Source organism: Gigantopelta aegis, unplaced genomic scaffold (assembly GCF_016097555.1).
Source record: "Gigantopelta aegis isolate Gae_Host unplaced genomic scaffold, Gae_host_genome ctg1720_pilon_pilon:::debris, whole genome shotgun sequence".
NCBI lineage: Eukaryota > Metazoa > Mollusca > Gastropoda > Neomphalida > Peltospiridae > Gigantopelta > Gigantopelta aegis.
Genome location: NW_024532780.1, coordinates 107,090 through 119,716, shown reverse-complemented (window position 1 = coordinate 119,716; position 12,627 = coordinate 107,090). Strand labels below are relative to the sequence as shown.

At 31.2% G+C, this 12,627-nt stretch overlaps 1 pseudogene; it reads left to right on the top strand.

Moving 5' to 3' along the window:
• The first annotated feature begins 4,974 nt into the window (after positions 1 to 4,974).
• LOC121391113 lies at positions 4,975 to 9,353 on the top strand (annotated as a pseudogene).
• The last annotated feature ends 3,274 nt before the right edge of the window (positions 9,354 to 12,627 follow it).

Genomic DNA, 12,627 nt, shown 5'->3' with positions numbered 1-12,627 from the left:
TGATTATAGGACTCCCTGACATGTTTCGAGTGTCATGCAGTAAAAGACAAGATCTCTTTCAACTAAACACAAATTAATATTATTACCAATACACAGACCAATATATATAATTTAATACAAATTTGTTACATATAAAAGTTAAAAACAACACTTTGATCAGACAGGTGAGAGTGACTTCCACTTAACAAACATGACTCCATTAGCATTTGTTGATTTAGTCAAATATGATCATTAGTGACATGATTGATTAGTAACAAAGCTGATGTTTAAAGACTATTGTTCAAAACCATATTTGACATATATGTAAGAAGATATAATACTACATAAAAAAATTTAATCATGAAGACTCATATTGTGGGTGAGTCATTGTACAGTACACTTCTAAATGAAGTGGCTATATAAAGAAAGCACCATTGAATAATCATCAAAACAACATTTAGAAGATAATGACTGAAATGAAAACTGTAAATATGTTCTTGATTATAACAACCATAACTTGATTTGTTCTACTGTTAATGGAAAACTGTCATGATGATGATTCACCTCCTCTATTTTATCATGATACTGGTGTTAATTCCATCATTAGTTAGTTTCTATAGTACATTGTCACTATTTCTTTCTTCATAGAATGTCCTATAGTTCGTGATTGTAAAGCATGGTTTGAAGCTGGCGTTAACAAGAGTGGTATCTATCCTATTAAACCTGATGGAGACAGTGCCTTTCAAGTGAAGAGTATATACTATTAAGAGTATAAATCATAATATCTTTTCTCTACAGGTCTACTGTGATATGGAGACTGATGGTGGTGGATGGACTGTCTTTCAGAGAAGACAAGATGGATCTGTTGACTTTAATCATAATTGGGTTAACTATGAGGAAGGATTTGGTAACCTTACTGGAAAATTTTGGCTAGGCTTGAGTAAAATCCACCATCTTACACCAGATAGAGCAGCAAACACTCTACTAGTGGATCTTGGAGACTTTGAAAATAACACAGCTTATGCCCAGTACTCTACATTTCAGTATTGGAGACAGTATTACAGAGTTCACACTTAATGTAGGAGGATATTCTGGTACTGCTGGAGATGGATTAATTAATGATGCAATTTATGGTGCTGCACATAACCACAGTGGTATGAAGTTTTCTACTAAAGACAATGACAATGATAATTATGGTGGTTCATGTGCCATAGACTGGAAAGGAACCTGGTGGTTTAATAGATGTATGCAATCTCATCTCAATGCACCTTATCATCCAATGAAGGGCCTGTTAAAGAGTGGAGTGGAGTACTGTGGTATGAAAGGTAGCAGCTACTCCCTCAAGTTTACAGAGATGAAAGTTCGCCAGCAATTAACTAAATCAACACAGCTTCATTGAACACACAATTTACAAACCTAGTTATGAAATTTGACATTAATAATTATACTAAATCAAAAAATTAATAACAAACAGTCAATAACAGTTGGTTTATTTCATTTAATTGTTTATAATATGACATTATTGCTGTCCTTTTAAATATAATGAACATATTAATATTTCTAAAAAAATTAAAGAATTATAGGAATGCCAATTAATTACAAATAGCAACACAAAAGTAGCCATAGTTGATCTAATATGATAATACTATACAATTCCTATTTAAGACTAATGCCTTAATATTCTGAGCTTTGTTTATTTAAAATCAGATCCATTAGGGCCCAAAGCTGTTAGTAGTCTTACATGATTTAATCTTTGACATAATGTAAAAAGATATAAATACTATATTAGATTTAAAAAATTAATAATGAACACTAAATTCACACTGATCATCGTAGTGCTTGAGTTAAGGCTATGTTCATCGGTAGTTTACCACTTTTATTGTCACATATAACAATATAAAACAAAGGGAATGAACATAAATATATACATGTGGTCCAAAAAAATTGATTATAAGACTGCCTGACATGTTTTAGGCCATACACAGCCAACATATAATTAACACAAATTTGTTACATATAAAAGTTAAAAAACACATTTCAATTAGACAGGTGGGTGTGACTTTGTATTGAACAAACATGACCCATTAGCTGTTGATTTATTTAACATGATCCATTAGTAACAAAGTTGATGGTAGTGTAAAAGACTATTGTTCAAAACCATATTTGACATAACATAACAAGATATAAACACCACACAAAAAAAATTAAATCATGAAGACTCATATTGTGTTGAGTCCATTATACAGGTGTATTATATATACTTGTACACTTTTAAATGAAGTGGCTATATAAAAAGAAAGCACTATTTAGTAATCATCAGAACAAGAACTAGAAGATAACGACTGAAATGAAAACCAAAAAGATGTTCTTGATTATAACAGTTATAGCTTTGGTCTGTTTATATTGTCAATGGAAACTGTCATGATGATTGTTCACTTCCTCCATTTTATCACAATACCAGTGTTAATTCTATCATAAGTTAGTTTCTATACTTATATAGTACAATGTGGGACTATTTCTTCTTCATAGAATCTCCTATAGCTTGTGATTGTAAAGCATGGTTTGAAGCTGGTGTTAATAAGAGTGGTATCTATCCTATCAAACTGATGAAGACAGTGCCTTTCAAGTAGAGCATAGAAATTTGTACAACTAATTAATTATCTCTCTCTACTAGGTCTACTGGTGATATGGAGACTGATGGTGGTGGAGGGGACTGTCTTTCAGAGGAGAAAAGATGGATCTGTTGACTTTTATCGTAGTTGGGTTGACTATGAAAGAGGTTTCGGTAATCTTAGTGGAGAATTTTGGCTAGGCTTAAGTAAAATACATCGACTTACACGAGATGGAACAAATACCACTACGAGTGGATCTGGAGACTTCGAAAATAACACAGCTTATGCCCAGTATTCTACATTCAGTATTGGAGATTGTATTACAGAGTTCACACTTAATGTAGGAGGATATTCTGGTACTGCTGGAGATGGATTAATTAATGATGCAATTTATGGTGCTGCCCATAATCACAGTGGTATGAAGTTTTCTACTAAAGACAATGACAATGATAATTATGGTGGTTCATGTGCCATAGACTGGAAAGGAGCCTGGTGGTTTAATAGATGTATGCAATCTCATCTCAATGCACCTTATCCATCCCAATGGAGGACCTGTTAAAGAGTGGAGTGGAGTACTGTGGTATGACTGGAAGGTAGCAGCTATCCCTCAAGTTTACAGAGATGAAAGTTCGTCGCAATTAACTAAATCAACACAGCTTCATTGAACACACAATTAACAAACCTAGTTATGAAATTGACATTAATAATTATACTAAATCAAAATAATTAATAAGAACAGTCAATAACAGTTTGTTTATTTCATTTAATTGTTTATTAATATGACATTATTGCTGTCCTTTTAAATATAATGAACATATTAATATTCTAAAAAATAAAGAATTATAGGAATGCCAATTAATTACAAATAGCAACACAAAAGTAGCCATAGTTGATCTAATATGATAATACTATACAATTCCTATTTAAGACTAATGCCTTAATATTTGAGCTTTTGTTATTTAAATCATGATCCATTAGGCCAAAGCTGTTAGTAGTCTTACATGATTTAATCTTTGACATAATGTAACAAGATATAACTACTATATTAGATTTAAAAAAAATTAATAATGAACACTAAATTCACACTGATCATGTAGTGCTTGCAGTTAAGACTATGTTCATCAATAGTTTACCCACTTTTATTGTCACATACAAACAATATTAAACAAAGGGAATGAACATAAATATATACATATGGTCCAAAAAATTGATTATAGGACTGCATGACATGTCTTAGTGCCATGCAGTAAAAAAGACAAGATTTCTTTTTTCAATCAGACAGGTGGGTGTGACTTTGTATTAAACAAACATGACCCCATTAGCTGTTGATTTATTTAACACATGATCCATTAGTAACAAAGTTGATGGTAGTTTAAAAGACTATTGTTCAAAACCATATTTGACATAACATAACAAGATATAAACACCACACAAAAAAAATAAATCATGAAGACTCATATTGTGGGTGAGTCCATTGTACAGTGTATATACTTATACACCTTTATGTGAAGTGGCTATATAAAAGAAAGCACTGTTGAGTAATCATCAGAACAAGAACTAGACGATAATGACTGAAATGAAATCTACAAAAATGTTCTTGATTATAGCAATTATAGCTTTGGTCAGTTCTACTGTCAATGGAAACTGTCATGATGATTGTTTACTTCCTCCATTTTATTACAATACCAGTGTTAATTCCATCATAAGTTAGTTTCTATACTTATACAGTACATTGTGATTTTTTCTTCTTCCATAGAATCTCCTATAGCTTGTGATTGTAAAGCATGGTTTGAAGCTGGTGTTAACAAGAGTGGTATCTATCCTATCAAACTGATGAAGACAGTGCCTTTCAAGTAGAGCATAGAAAATTTGTACAACTAATTAATTATTCTCTCTCTACTAGGTCTACTGTGATATGGAGACTGATGGTGGTGGATGGACTGTCTTTCAGAGGAGAAAAAGATGGATCTCTTGATTTTTATCGTAACTGGATGACTATGAGGAAGGTTTTGGTGACCTTAGTGGAGAATTTTGGTTAGGTTTTGAGTAAAGTACATCGTCTTACACGATATGGAATAAACTACTCTACGAGTGGATCTTGGAGACTTTGAAAATAATACAGCTTATGCCCAGTACTCTACATTCACTATTGGAGATGATATTACTAAATATACACTTAATGTAGGAGGATACTCTGGTACTGCTGGAGATGCAATTATTAATACTCAAATATGGGCCTCATCATGCCAATAATGGTATGAAATTTTCTACTAAGGATAACGAAAATGACAACCATGGTAGTCTAAATTGTGCTGCGCGCATAATAAAGGAGCCTGGTGGTTTAATGCCTGTTTTCGATCCCACCTCAATGGACCCTACTATCATGGAGGATCTGTTTCTAACTGGGAAAGGAATAATTTGGTATGACTGGAAAGGTGATAGCTACTCCCTGAAGTTTACTGAGATGAAAGTTCGTCACAACTAACACAAGTTCCTTGATAATAAAGTCTTATTGATTGTAATACTATGTAATACAACCTTGATAACTATACTTTTTATTAAAAAACTAGAAATGAACAGTCAATATGGCATTGTTCTTTGTATTGTATTAATTTGTTTAATAGTATTACATAGTACTCATTTGTAAATTCAAATTTAATCACTTTCTTAATACCAAAACAATAGTCTAACTTATTTATGGGATATGGTTTACAGGAATTTGTTATATCATCCGATAACCACCTGTCACATGACCTGTTATCATAGCTATATTCATACTAATGACTTAACGCCAAGTAAGATTTTTTGACTCAACAATCCTTACACTGTTAGAAAGTCAGCTTAAAGATTTTTACCTAGATATTTATTAATAAACTACTCTATATATTAAAGAAAATGACCATATGTACAATAATCATACTATCAAGAAAGTGAATCTAGCTGGATTATCACGTAATAGGTTTAAATTTTACAGTACAATAGATAGTAGCTGAAAAATGATAACAGTGTGTAGTGTATCTTTTTATCATATATACAACTCAATAATGCTTCATCATTGTCAGGTTCATCATGGTCACATAATGTAACCTTTATACCATTATTGGTAGCTTATCTAGCACTCTAGTAAACCAAGGCATTGGTTTGATCGAATTGCAACAAATCCTTTTCATCCTACAAGAGATCATCAGAAAACAAAGCATTATCATTAGATCCACTATGTCCTGACTCACAATAATAATTGGATCCAATTTCTCCTGGTATCATCATTGTCATTACAAGGCAAGTTAAGTATGGACATTAAGTACTTTCTCCATCCACATGCAAATGTTCATACATGATGATGTGGGTTAACACAATAAGTAATTGATATATCATTGACATAATAATTTTCAATAATTTGAAATTGAGATCTATAAAAAGCAGTTGGTTGACCATATTGGTACCCTACAACTTGTTCACAAATGTGAGTATAATACAAACCATATGTAGAATATATGGTAGATACACAACCAGCATCAGAAGTGGTAGGTCAACCACACAATCCATATCAATGTTGTTATATTGTTATAATGTCAGTCCAGGATGACAGGTAGCACTAGATTAGACATATTAAGATAGCCAACTCTAACCAAACTACTTTTACCATCATGGTGGGTTACTCTTTGCTTCACAGTAGATCAAATCAAAGAAGCCATTTCTGTTAAGAACTTGATAAACCCTGATTTAACAGATACATTATAAGTTAATATATCTTGACATAATTTGACTGTAGTGTGTTTTGAATATGAAAGTGGGAGAAATTTTCTAAAGTCTTTATTAACTTATTAGAGAGCAGTTCATTATTTTTGTCACATGTTCACATCATTGCTATCTATACTGTATACCGTATCATACAGGTAGAGTGTCATTGACTGTTTTAGTTGTATATAGTTCTGTCTTGAAAGGAAGTTAATCTCTTATGTCTATTAGAGTCACTCCATAATGAAGTGATGGTATGACCAGACAGAATACTGGCTTTTAGCAATGCAGGGGGTATGATCAGTAACAGAAAGCAAAAAAGATTCACCAACAATGCCATGACTAACAGACCGAAAAAGATGAAGGTAGTCAACTATAAAATATTATATACCAAAAAAGGTATTACTCTATTTATACAAAAATATTGTAATTTATTTTATAGTTATATTAGATAAGATGTGAATTATTTAGTTTTGACTGGTAAAAATGTTGTAGTCAAAACTGAGAGGATTTACAGATATCATCATTGAACATCTTAATTATCAATTATATTACATATTATCATTTCCTATATTTTTTCATAACATCAATATACCCACAACTTAGAAATTGCTATCAATAATAACAAACAGCTCATCTAAACATTATGTACAAGTTATTGACAACACACAAAAATTAGAATTTAAAAACATCCACAAATAGCCATCTTTGTATGTTAAATATCTTCAAAATTATCCTCAGCATAAAATGTATTAGTGTATTTTGATATACTTAGGTATAAACCCAATAATGTTCATATTAATAACAGTAGAAATTAAATACTAAATTAAAAGTGACTAGTGACATAACATAACAGATTGTATTGATCAAAAGAGACCAATGATGTAATAGTATTTTGTAATACAAGTTTCGCGAGATTAAAAATCAACATTTTCACAGTAGCAAAGCCATCTTGCATTACAAGTAATAATATCAATCATATACTAAATATGGAGTCCACCTGATTACTTTGACCTCAATTACAAACTTCAGTGTAAGTCACCAACAATTATTTGATTATTTCAAGCAGTTGAAAAAGAAAAACCAAAAGAAACATAACACCATTAGCATTTGTTTATTTAAAAACATGATCCATTAGTGCCAAAGCTTTTAGCAGTATTAAATGACTGTAGTAAATTAATGTCTTTTGACATAATGTAACAAGATAAAAACATTATAAATAATGAACACTAAATTAGTCCCAATATACAGAATTAATGTACATTTACAACTTTGATACTGGTCAAATGGCAAAATTAATTCTTGATAAGTATTTTCCATTATACAGTATATAAAAGTTACAAATGACACTTCAATCAGACATGTGGGTGTGGTTTTGTGACTAGCTAACTAACATGACACCATTAGCATTGTTTATTTAAAAACATAATCTATTAGTGTCAAAGTTGTTAGTAGTCTTAAATGACTATTTTGAATTAATGTCTTTTGACATAATGTAACAAGATAAAAACATTATATTAGATTAAAAATTAATAATGAACAGTAAACTCACACTGGTCATCGTAGTGCTTGTGGTTAAGGCTAATGTTCATTGACAGTTCAGCACTTTTATTGTTACATATAACATATAAAACAAAGTGAATGAATGTGAATATATACATGTGGTCCAAAAAAGATTACAGGACTGCCTGGCAAGTTTTGAGAGCAATGCGGTAAAAAGACAAGATCTCTTTCCTTGATCTCAACTAAATACATTATTACTACCAATACACAGACCAAATATATAAATTTAATACAAATTTGTTACATGTAAAAGTTACAAACAACACTTCAATCAGACAGGTGGATGTGACAATGTACTTAACAAACATGACACCATTACCATTTGTTGATTTATTTAACATACCCATTAGTGGCAAAGTTGATAGCAGTCAAAAAGACTATTTCCAAAACCACCTTTGACATAATGTTAACAAGATATAAAACTATTTTGAAAAATTTAATGATGAAGACTCATATTGTGGGTGAGTCATTGTACAGTGTATATATACTTATACACTTTCAATTGAAGTGGCTATATAAAAGAAAGCACCATTGAGTATCATCAAAACAAGATTTTGAAGATAATGACTGAAGTAAATAATACAAAGATGTTCTTGATTATAGCAACTATAGCTTTGATCTTCTGTTCTACTGTCAATGGAAAAACTGTCGTCATGATAATTCACCTCCTCTATTTTATCACAATACCAGTGTTAATTCCATCATAAGTTAGTTTCTATAGTACAATGTGACTATTTTTTCTTCCATAGAATGTCCTATAGCTTGTGATTGTAAAGAATGGTTTGAAGCTGGTGTTAACAAGAGTGGTATTTATTCTATAAAACCTGATGGAGACAGTGCCTTTCAAGTAAAGAGCTTAGACAACTTGTATAATCAATAATTATCCCTCTCTACAGGTCTATTGTGATATGGAGACTGATGGTGGTGGATGGACTGTCTTTCAGAGAAGACAAGATGGATCTGTTGACTTTTATCGTAATTGGGTTGAATATGAGGAGGCTTTGGTAACCTTAATGGAGAATTTGGTTAGGCTTGAGTAAAATACATCATCTTACACCAGATGGAACAAACACTCTACGAGTGGATCTTGGAGACTTTGAAAATAACACAGCTTATGCCCAGTACTCTACATTCAGTATTGGAGATTGTATTACTGAGTACACACTTAATGTAGGAGGATACTCTGGTACTGCTGGAGATAACCTAGAGTATGGTCATCCCCTCATTGGCATGAAATTCTCTACTAAAGACAACGACAATGATAATCATGAACGTGGTGGTTCATGTGCCATAGACTACAAAGGAGCCTGGTGGTTTAATAATTGTATGCAAACTCATCTCAATGCACCTTACCATCCCAATGGAGGACCAGTTAGTGTAAAGAGTGGAATACTGTGGCATGATTGGAAAGGTAACACTTATTCCCTCAAGTTTACAGAGATGAAAGTTCGACGCAATTAACTAAATCAACACAGCTTCATTGAAAACACATTTTCAAACCCAGTTATGGACTTGACATTAATAAATATACTAAATCAAATTAAATGAATATTGAAGATACAATATCAGTTTGATCATCTTAACTAATTGTTTTATTAGTATCACAATATTGCTCCTTTTTAAATATAATGAACAAACAAAAAATTTCTAAAAATTAACAAATTATGGGAATACTGTGTAACATACAAAAACTATATACTCCTAATATGTAATATGATATATCATAATCACCATATAAACGTTATCCTGAAACTGGCAGATGGTTAATATCCCAATATATATATATATATATTTATTTCTTTGTTCTCAACAACCTACAAAAGTAATTATTATTACTTATATACAGACAATTTAACATAAATTTGATACATAGCACTTCAATCAGACAGGTGGGTGTGAATTTATATTTAGCAAACATGACACCATTAGCATTTGTTGATTTACTTAACATGATCCATTAGCACCACAGCTGCCAACAGTCTAATTTTAAAGACTATTGCACATAAACATCTTCTGCCATAATGTAACTACATATAAAACACTATTTTGGAAAAATTAATAATGAAGACTGAATTTGTCCCATTATCATATAGTGGGTAAGTTGTTCCATGCATACATCTTCAATGGAGTAGCTATATAAAAAAGAATCATTGAGTAGTCATCATAACAACAAACAGAAGATAAAAATTGAAGTAAATAACATGTTCTTGATTATAACAGCTATAGCTTTGGTCTGTTCTACTGTCAATGGAAATTGTTATGATGATGATTCACCTCTTCCACTTTATCATAATACCAGTGCTAATTCTATCATAAGTTAGGTCCTATACTTATATAGTACATTGTGACTATTTCTTCTTCCATAGAATGTCCTATAGCTCGTAATTGTAAGAATTTGGTAAGGCTTGAGTAAAATCTATCAGCTTGTATCAGATAGAATGAACACTCGGATCTCAAAGATTTTGAGTGTAACACAGCTTATGCCCAGTACTCTACATTCAGTATTGGAAATAATACTACTGAGTACATACTTAATGTAGGAGAATACAACAGTACTGCTGGAGATGGACTAATTACTCATAGCATTCAAACTTTTCAACACAATGCTATCAAGTTTCTACTAAAGACAATGGCAATGATAATGAAAATGGTGATTCATGTACCACAATATACAAATGAGCCAGAAGATTTAACCCCAGTTTTTAATCCACTCCAACACAATTTATTATCATAGATGATCTGATTCTCAGTGGAAAGGAATAATTTGGTATGACTGGAAAGGTGACAGCTACTCCTTGAAGTTTACAGAATGAAAGTTTGTTACAATTACTAAAGTCCTTAATAAAGACCTAATGATTGTATAAGTATGTAATAAAACCCTTGATAATTATCCTTTTTATTAAATAGAAATTGAACAGTCAATGGCATTGTTCATTTAATTTTGTATTGTATTAATTTGTTCAATAGTTGAATAGTATTACATAGTACTCTTGTTGTCTTTTTATTACTTTCTTAACACCAAAACAATTGTTGAAGTAATTTATGGGATATGGTTTATAGTAATTTGTTATATCATCTGATAACTACCTGTCACATGGTCATGACAACGCATTATCATAGCTAACTCATCAAGATGGTAGTTCATATATCATTTCATATATTTTTTATAACATCAAATATACCCACATTAGAAATTGCTATTAATAATAACAGACAGCTCGTCTAAACATTACGTACAAGCTATTGACAACACAGCAATATTAAAACTTAACAAACATCCACAAATAGCCATCTTTGTATGTTAAATATCATCAAGAAATTATCCTCAGCATAAAATGTATTAGTGTATTTTGATATACTTAGGTATAAACCAATAATGTTCACATTAATAACAGTAGAAATTAAATGCTAAATTGAAAGTGACTAGTGACATAACAATAACAGATTGTAATGATCAATAAGAGACCAATGATGTAATAGTATTTTGCAAATACTAGTTTCGCGAGATTAAAAATCAACATTTCTCAGTAGCAAAGCCACGTTGCATTACAAGTAATAATATCAATCATACACTAAATATGAAGTCCACCTGATTCACTTTGACCTCAATTACAAACTTCCGTGAAGTCACCAACAATTATTTGATTATTTCAAGCAGAGTTTACAACATAAGTTTGAGCCTGAGTGAGCTTTAAAATTGCAATATTTCTTACCTCAACTTCTTTATACTACACTCTACTTGCTGATCAATCCACTGACAACGTCTCTGTTTGATTAGCTAAAATGTCATAAATATTAAGTATCTTAGCATCTGATACAACTGGTCAAATGAAGCTATTGTATGTATATGGCATCATCTGTACTACTAAGTTTAAAATTATCACGAAGAGAAATAAAGCTGTTTCATAAAGTTTCACATCAAAGACTTAACCATAGCTGATGACAATACCAACACAGTATAAGCTTGTAATATCAAGGAAAACTGTTCTAACTACAAGAGGAGAACTTAAAGGCAAGCTTAGTCACAAATTTATGAAACAGTATGAATTGACCAATACTATACATGTATATCCATCTCTTTTCTTCTTTTTTTAAAGGTCACTGACACAATCTGTATGCAGAGTATATATAACTTATTTCATATGTAATATGGGTGTTGCCAGTTATGATAAAAATTGAAAATAAATGTCCAGCAACAATATACTGCTATAATATTAATTCTGGAGTAAAGACATCTTCCAGATTGACTTTATCATTAGGTAATATTCTTATTAGTTGCTCCTTGAGTAACTTAGCATGTGACTTTTGATTTTTGGGTCTCAAAAAACAAATCATGTGACTATTTTACACCGTGGTCCCTTAACAACAAATGTCACCACCATCTCCCTCTATTATGTCATTGGTAACTCATTGTCCGCACATGTGCTTACATCAATATCATCCAGGTGGAATAAATAATAGAATAACATCATATGTTTCAATTATTAGCTCACTCAAGCTCATCTCATATTGGTTGTATATGACTTTATAAGTCATATACATCTTATTAAAGTCAAAGTGAAACCAGGTAGACATTAGTATTATAATACTGACTCACATTATTCCTTTAGAAGTGGCAATAGTAACAGCAGCTGGAGTACTATTCTTGAGACTGAAGAACAGACTAAATAAAAATCAAACAATAAGTATCAAAGGATCAATACTTGTTAATAAATTAATAACTATTAATTAATAA